We start from the raw sequence: 6,413 nt of genomic DNA on the forward strand, positions 1-6,413 counted from the left end.
ACCATCACGTTACCGACTTTGATTGTAGCCTATGGCGATTGCGTTTTATCGTATCGCAACATTGCTGCTCGCGTTGGTCGAGATCCAATGACTGTTAGCAGAATATGGAATCAGTGGGTTCAGGAGGGTAATACGGAACGCCGTGCTGGATCCCAACGGCCTCGTATCACTAGCAGTCGAGATGACAGGCGTCTTATCCGCATGGCTGTAACGGATCGTGCTGCCACGTCTCGATCCCTGGGTCGACAGATGGGGACGTTTGCAAGATAACAACCATCTGCACGAAAAGTTAGACGACGTTTGCAGAAGTATGGACTACCAGCTCGGAGACCAAGTCTGCGGTTACCCTTGACGCTGCATCACAAACAGGAGCGCCTGCGATGGTGTACTCAACGACGAACCTGGGTGCACGAATGGCGAAACGTCATTTTTTCGGAAGAATCCAGGTTCTGTTTACAGCATCATGATGGTCGCATCCGTGTTGGCGACATCGCGATGAACGCACGTTGGAAGCACGTATTCGTCATCGCCATACTGGAATATCACCCGCCGTAATGGTATGGGGTGCCATTGGTTACACGTCTCGGTTACCTCTTGTTCGCACTCACAGCACTTTGGACAGTGGACGTTACATTTCAAATGTGTTACGAGCCGTGGCTCTACCCTTCATTCAATCCCTGCGAAACCCTACATTTCGGCAGGACAATGCACGACCGCTTGTTGCAGGTCCTGTACGGGCCTTTCTGGATACAGAAAATGTTCGACTTCTGCCCTGGCCAGCACATTCTCCATATCTCTCACCAACTGAAAACGTCTGGTCAATGGTGGCCGAGCAACTGGCTCGTCACAACACGCCAGTCACTACTCTTGATGAACTGTGGTATCGTGTTGAAGCTGCATGGGCAGCTGTACCTGCAAACGGTATCCAAGCTCTGTTTGACTCAATGCCCAGGCGTATCAAGGCCGTTATTACGGCCAGAGGTGATTGTTCTGTGTACTGATTTCTCAGGATCTATGCACCCAAATTGCGTGAAAATGTAATCACATGTCAGTTCTAGTATAATATATTTGTCCAATGAATACCCGTTTATCATCTGCATTTCTTCTTGGTGTAGCAATTTTTATGGCCAGTAGTGTATAGTGTACTTTACGTGCTTCTTTTGCCGTTCATCGAATGCTCTCAGTTTTGTATGGACTTGAAAAAGATGTAAAAGGAAAATCCTCCCAAAAATGTGCAGTAGCAGATTACATAGCGGTTTATTTCGTTGGTAGACAAGTATAAGGGACAGTCAAATAAGTATGAGGCAGTTGGAAATAAGCTAAGTAAACTGTTCATTACTTCAAAATTAATCACCATAGCTGTTAATACTTTAATCTTACTGTGGGATGGCCTACATGTTGGCAAGGTTGTTTCCACTACGCCACAGAAGATTCTGTGGGAAGCCCTTACACATCCTCCACAGAGTCCCGATCTCCCCCCATGCGATTTCCATATTTTTGGAGCCCTGAAGAAACACATTCGTGGCCACCAATTTGCTTCGCACGAAGAGATGCACGTCTGGGTACAATAATGGTTCTGCAGGCAACGGCAAATATTTATCCATGAAGGCATTGACTACCTTGTCTCACATTGGGGTAAATGTATTAATAGTTGCGAGATTACTATTGAAATGGTAAACAGTTTACTTACTTTTTTCCATTTGTCTCTTTCTCATTTGATTGGCCGTTATGTGTGTGGCACTGGTGGAAGTTTGTCATTTGTCTTTGAGGCAGAAGGTAGCAACGTTATTTGCGGAATTTAATACATATAATAAATACGTAAGAAAGGGACATTATTTTTCTCACTAAAAGACTTGCCTTAGATACGCCAGAATAGGTGGTTCATCAAAAATAATAATTATACCAACGTACCATTTAAGAGCGGAAAGTCAACGCTCTATCTTCGCAGTTTTAAAGAGAATATGACCAACACCACGGCGGCGCTCCGACCCTCGCGTAAGTTCGCAAAGTGAGCATTCCTGCAAGCAGACAGACACAGTAGACCGGTGGATACGGGTAAAGCCCACAGGAGCGACACTAAGGCAGACAGTGACACCGAGTGTACACGGTGACGAGCTGTGTATTTGTTATTCCTAACAGTGAGGGCGTCGACAAGGAAGCTTTGCTTGTACGACGCGAGCGGACCCCAAACAATAGTCAATCATGGAATTCTGTAAACTCACTACGGATTCCGGAATGCTCTCCTGCTATGGTACACAAATGACATGCAGAAGAAAACAAACATTCTAAGAGAGCTGAGAGAACTCCGAGAATAAAATTAATTCTATCTTTCCAGCACTATCGGAGGTAAACGTTGAAATGGAATGTCCTTTAACGCTTTGTTTCTGCCCTCTGTCTGCAGCTGCTCTCTGTAATGATTCTTAAAATGCTGGCTAGTCGCATAAGCAGAACCACCCAAAACATTTCTATTAGACGCAAAGCGTAAGTTGATGGACCACTTACGTCGTTCTTCAATTTGCTCCACACATTAAATGTAAGTACTTGCAACTTTAGAATGTGATTTCACACCTGTTAATACCAGAAAGTGTAAGTGATTTCCCAATAGTTATTATATTAAATTTATAAATTAGAACGTTATCTGTGTCCAGATCGTTGTTAAATGAGCTTTCATTTTGGGTACGAAATCGTTTGGAAAGGATGTAATGACGTACCTGTAACCTCAATGTGTATAATGCTACTAAAGACTATTAAAATTTCAGGTTAGCAACTTAAAGTGGGTATTTGACCACTAATAAACTACTAGCAACAACATTGTGAACAGAAGCCGCTCCTATAGCGCAGGCTCAAGTAATTCTGATCGTTGGACGTTGGAGATTCTAATACAAATAATGGAGCACACAAGTAAACTGGTTTCGAGGTGGACAAAGTTTATCCAAAATTGTCGGCAATGCCTCGCAAATTTTTCGTGTGGATCAAAGAAGAAATAATTTCAACAACATGAGTCCAGAACTGTTTAGTATTCGAGTCACCAGACTGTCTCTGTTGAAGGACTGTTGATTATCCTTGTCATTTGGTGTATTTTACGAAATATTCTCAACACTTCAGACAAAAATAATTAGTACACTTTTCTGATTATCTGGGTCGCTTATCAGTGACAGTCCTCTGAGGTATGTGCTTCATTCACAACTACACTTCGGCACACTCCAGTGAAGCATAATGCACACTCCACTGGTAACTGGATAGCCAGATGTGTAATAATACCTTCGTCTCCTCTTCAGTCTCATATCGATCGATTGGTTTCCGCTTTGCGAGGTTAATTCAAGCATACATTTAGGCAAATCTGCCTATAATAAAGCCACAACTGAATGCCTTCTAACTTAGAGAATATCTGTGACCTTGTTCATACGAGACTATCCTCTGATTTTTCGTAAACAACCGATCCCTAATGTTATCCATTATTTTCGATAAACCCTCCACACTAAACCAATGGTGGTAATGCTGTAAAAGATTTATTTTTCTCCTTGCACATCCCTTCAACGGTTAGTAATCTGTAGTTCATTCACTCATTTTTGTTAGTTCCGTTTAATGTCATTGTAGCGCAGCAGCTTCCAAAAATGCCTGGAAGCTAAAGGTATCCATAAAGTTTACATGTATTACTGTGTTCAATAAAAGCTACGTAATGCTAATAATGTGAATTGTTGTGACATCCATTACAATCCCAGATGGTTGTATAAGTACATAGATTAAGGAAAATAAATAAAACGTTATAGCAATTACATCTGCCTTAAACTAAGCCTCTATGATTATGTATGCAACATAATTACTAACAAAATTAATTTCCTCTCACATCAAGCAGAACTATCGTCAGAGCGATAGCTTCCACGCTGCAACGTGGTAGGCTCTCTAAATGACATCTGTTTGTCACAGGAAATAATATTGCATTCGACGGCCAAGTAACACTAGGAGAGAAGCAAAGAATTTGACAACATGCACATGTAAACATGTGTTTCTTATGGGTGTCACGTCTGCTATCTATTCCTGATGTCAATCCGGCTGATTCAACAGCTCACGAAGTACTATATTGTTTACGAATCACTTTTATGGCAACGCTGAATCACAAAAAAATTACAACAGAGGTAGCACATAATGCGCAGAAAACTCTTTAAGAGCAACTTACACATCGTTCAAAATATGATGTACGAGAATTTCAAAACAGATTCGAACAGTGACAACATTTGATGAAGCAAACTTACCACTAAGAAACGGCAGTCTCGACCTTCGGCGGTCCGTTGCTGGAGTCCACCGCACAACGCACGAGTCACACAGTTCCACACGCACGCGACTGGGCTGAAGAGCGCGGACACACAATACACTGCTTACTTCCGCCCGGCGCCACGGCTTAACGCCGACTGAAGCCGGACGGCGTTCGCGCGGAGCGCGCTTCCTGCACTGCCATCTCGCGGCGGTTGGTCAAAGCTTTCTCGTGCCGCTAGCCGAAATCCGCACCGGAACCGTGAGTATCCGAGCAACCTCTAAACAAGACATACGTCGTGTCGATTGTTAGATGTCTTGCTAATGCATTTTGTCGATCTAAACTTAAGCTGTCAGCTGAGCAGCGGTTCAAGTTCTGTAGAAAGGTGTTTCTTAAAGTGTGAACACGGAACTTCAGCTGCTTTTCTTAGTCCATAGATCTTTTCCTTCACTGCCTGTAAAAATAAAGAACTTATTAATGTGAAGAGAGCAAATAGAAGGTGTACATGACTGCAAAAACTGATTAGTTGCCAGCGTGAAAAAATAACACTTGACTTCCCCATTACGCCCACATGTCTAGGGAAGATTCGGGAAACTACAGGAAAAATATATTTGTTTTCTGTAAAAAAACTCTTTTTTTTCGTCAGCCACATCATTAATACTAAGCTCAGGCTTAGCACAACGCGTTTCGGTAGCAAGCTGCTATCATCAGGTGTCTGTCTGCTAATAATACGTTACTTTGTCTATGCATATTTGCGAGAAGGGCGATGTCTTTGTTTTTGTTGGGAGTGGCAATGAAGAAGGCATAAACAACAAGAAAAATCGCACTATAGGAAAACTAATGACAACATAGTGTGTAAATGGTTCAAATGGCTCTAAGCACAATGGGACTTAACATCTGAAGTCATCAGTCCCCTAGACTTCGAACTACTTAAACCTAACTAACCCAAGGACATCACACACATCCATGCCCGAGGCACGATTCGAACCTTCGACCGTAGCAAATGTGTAAATAATTAGTAGTAGACCCCTGATACGCTTACAGCGGGAGGTTGAAACACTGATGTTAAAAACGTGACTGAAAAACCAATTTTTTTTTCTCTATAAGATACGTAAGATAGCCTTAGACCTGACCAAGTCTGAAACAACATGCATTCATTTGATTGTTCAAATGGTTCAAATGGCTTTGAGCACTGTGGGACTTAATATCTGAGGTCATCAGTCCCCTAGAACTTAGAAATACTTAAACCTAACTAACCTAAGGGCATCACACACATCCATGCCCGAGGCAGGATTCGAACCTGCGACAGTAGCTGTCGCGCGGTTCCAGACTGAAGCGCCTAGAACCGCTCGGCCACACCGGCCGGCTACATTTGATTCTATTTGTTTATATTCCAGCTCTCTCTGAGAATTGCAAGCAGGGTGGGTCAGAGGCTAAACTTCGGTTACAGTGGCACCCATATCAGGGAATTTTTATGGTACCAAGCTGTCATCTCAGGTTTAACCGACCACATCGAGCGAACACAATCAGCATTGTGGGGCGGTAGGCATGATTGAAATACTCGTATTTTTTCGGCCTCTTCGAGGGATGCTCCCATACCTCAAGAGACGGGTGAGAAAAATTTACAATAGGATTCCAAATACCATAACAGAGACCTATGTCGAAAGTAGTAATAGTTTTATTCATACGTAGGTTTCTTTTACAAGGTTATTAGATACGTCTTAGTATTACAATTTAAGGACAGTAAAAATTAAGTAATTCACATATACAGACATTTACGTACTCGCAGATCTGCCGGCGGCAGTGGAGGAAAGTGATATGGTGGCGGCGGTCTACACCAGTAGATGGGCTGGACCTAGAAACACACTTGTAGTTTTTAGCGTCAGAACGGGTTCTATTGAATGTAAATATTGAACAAAGCAGGCAACGGCAACAAATTTGGACCAAAGGCTAAATCTCCGTATAAATTTTCTTATTAATTCCATTTTTAATTAATTGAAAATCAAAAGCTTAACGAAAGAACTGCCACCGCGATGTCGAACCGGAAGCTGCGAAAAGATAGTTCAAGTACTAATGTCGATATTTAGCTCGATAGGAGATCGGTCTTGCATCAGGTTTAGTCTTAGAAATAATACACCTTCTTAAGATGATGTGGTTATTA

At 42.4% G+C, this 6,413-nt stretch overlaps 1 protein-coding gene across 1 annotated transcript in view; it reads right to left on the minus strand.

Annotated features, from left to right (window-relative positions):
• Window positions 1-4,393, minus strand: part of LOC124548252 (discoidin domain-containing receptor 2-like) — a 939,799-nt gene extending 935,406 nt beyond the window's left edge. The window contains exon 1 of the mRNA XM_047125161.1: window positions 4,254-4,393. The gene's annotated coding sequence lies outside the window, so the exon portion shown is untranslated. The remainder of the gene's footprint in view (window positions 1-4,253) is intronic.
• Window positions 4,394-6,413: the final 2,020 nt, after the last annotated feature.

This window comes from Schistocerca americana, chromosome 1 (assembly GCF_021461395.2).
Source record: "Schistocerca americana isolate TAMUIC-IGC-003095 chromosome 1, iqSchAmer2.1, whole genome shotgun sequence".
Taxonomy (NCBI): domain Eukaryota; kingdom Metazoa; phylum Arthropoda; class Insecta; order Orthoptera; family Acrididae; genus Schistocerca; species Schistocerca americana.